Here is a 2,574-nt window from a genome sequence, read left to right as displayed (position 1 = left end):
CAAATTTGGGACTTGACGGTGCATGTAAAAGGTTTGAATTCTACATAAGCTTACATTAAAGTGTCATTTTTGAAGACAATAAGGCCCGATTCAGACGCCATACTTTTTATGAGCCGAACTAAATACATGAAAAGTTCGACGTTTGAATCAATTAAGAACGGCTATTTTAATTTGGAATGGCTCAGGAGTTCTTTTCGCCTGGCCTAGACGGGAATTCGGCTTTAGCATGGCCGTGGATCGGCTTTGATTTCAGATATCGAACGTTTCATGTGCCGAACTTCATGATCATGCATAAACCATGTTTTGCCTTCTACATAAAAATCGCTGCCAAAATCAATTGGCTTTCTTGCTAATGGCTTTGGAACTGCTGTTAAGTTCAACTTCTGAATCAACAGGCGTACTTTTGGTTAATTTGTGTCGGTCGAACTGGAATTAAGTTCGGCTCATGAAAAGTACGCAGTGTCTGAATCGGGCCTAAGGCATCAAATATTATCTGCTCATAGTTCAGTTAACGCTTACCTTTTTGCTTGACTTTTTGTAAGCATTTCCTTGCTTTGGATCAGCATTTAAAGAGTAACAAACGAAAAACTCGCCAGCACAAATTGTGATCGTTGATTCAAACTTGAGTAAAACCGCCGAAAGACCCGCCGAAATCATGCACCGGTGACTCCTGACCACGACGGCTCACTAGTTTCCAGTCTGCTCTCTAGTGTGTTATCCAAGATGGCGGGGGATAACGATCTTTCTTCAAGTTACCCCGTCGTCCAATTAAAAACGAAAAAACCAGCAAGATTCAGAGCGGCATCATCGTATTAACCCTCAGTAAAATGTAGAAAGATACCGGCCTTCATTAACAGGATTTTAATCCTGTAAAACTGTTGACTTAGAGGGGAGTATACTTTACTCTTAATTAGTGGAGTACTAAATAAGAGGCGTACATTTTACTGCGTTTAGTTTTACTCCACTTTTTCACTCCAACTCCTTGAAAACAAAGAATTGATCGGTGAATTTCAAAAAAAGAAAACAACCCCAATTCCACATCTTAGACTGGATAAACTTAAATTTACTCTACAAAAATACATAGGAGTAAAATGCTCTTCTACTTTTTTTGTCAGAAAGTAAGTGGAGTAGACTTTACTCAATATCCCGATAAATAGGAGTAAAATTAACTCCAGCATATTATATTACTCTGTAGGGAGAGTAAAATTTACTCTAGCAAAGGGGTTTTGCTAAAAGCAGGCCCGCGACCCAGCGGCCCGCGGCCCACGGCCCACCACGGCCCAGCGGCCTGGCGGCCCGAAGGCCCAGCGGCCCGCGGCCCACGGCCCGCGACGGCCCGGCGGCCCGAAGGCCCGGAGGCCCGGTAGTTTTTCTACCCAGCGGTAAATCCGCGCGCATGCTCAGATTTGCATCGGTTTTGGCGCGCAAATGAAAGACGGTGAGTTTGAATTCGTTTACCATTTTAATAATCATTTCAATCCTTTTCGATCCTTTCTTTCGTCGCATGTTGCTAAGTGAAAAATGTTGTCATTCTCTGTTGTTTTCGTCTGTTTACAACAACAAACAGAAACAAGGATTCAAATCATTAAAATGGTAAACGAATTCAAACTCACCTTTGTCCATTTTGAACGCCCAAACCCGATGCAGATCTGTGCATGCGCGTGGATTTACCGCTGGATAGAAAAACTACCGGGCCTCCGGGCCGCCGGGCCGCCGGGCCGTCGCGGGCCGTGGGCCGCGGGCCGCTGGGCCTTCGGGCCGCCGGGCCGCTGGGCCACTCCAGCACTAGAGTGAAATTAACTCTTTGAAAATAACAGTGCGTAGCCCAAAACAGTTAAGAATAGTTTCTGGCACTAAAACTGTCTTTTCACTCGAGAACATTTAGACTTAATAGTCTCCTCAGGTGCGGCTGCTTTGGGCAAACATACAACGCCGTCTTATTAGCTCAGTTCCGACAGCTTTCAGGGCTGTGGAAAGTGGTTTCTGACAAGTTTTTTTTTTTTTTTCATTGCAGCTTCTGGGCTCAAGTGCTACACCTGTACCAGTACCACAAGTCTGGAGGAATGCGAGAAGAATCAAAAGGAGACAGACTGTGTTTCTTCCACCCTTGATCGGTGTGGGACGTTAACCACGAATTTCACGATCGCTACTGTTGAAACCAAGAGTTTCATCAAATCATGTCAACCCAAGTCATACTGCGATACTTCCGAAACACTATTAAAACCCTGCAATGATGCTGGTGGAAAATGCAAACTAGATTGTTGCGACACAGATCTCTGCAATGATGGTTCAGCGCCCGTGGTCAATGGTGATCTCTCCAATGGTGGTTCAGCGCCCGTGGGCAATGGTGGCTCAGCGCCCGTAGTCAGCGTCCTCCTGATGGTGGCATGCGCAGCTATGTACCTTTTGCGTTAAGTGAAAAGGACGGAGATCTCAAGTGTGCAGCATTTATCATAATTGGATACTTCATGATAAACTAATCATGATAATATTTACATAGTGAATAGCGTGAAAATTAAAAGGACTTTAGTGCGGTTGCATTAAACACCGAGAGAGCACCTTTCGTAGAGCAGA

Source organism: Montipora capricornis, chromosome 6 (assembly GCF_036669925.1).
Source record: "Montipora capricornis isolate CH-2021 chromosome 6, ASM3666992v2, whole genome shotgun sequence".
NCBI lineage: Eukaryota > Metazoa > Cnidaria > Anthozoa > Scleractinia > Acroporidae > Montipora > Montipora capricornis.
The sequence above is the reverse complement of the archived record's forward strand: the minus strand, read 5'-3'. Positions refer to the sequence as shown.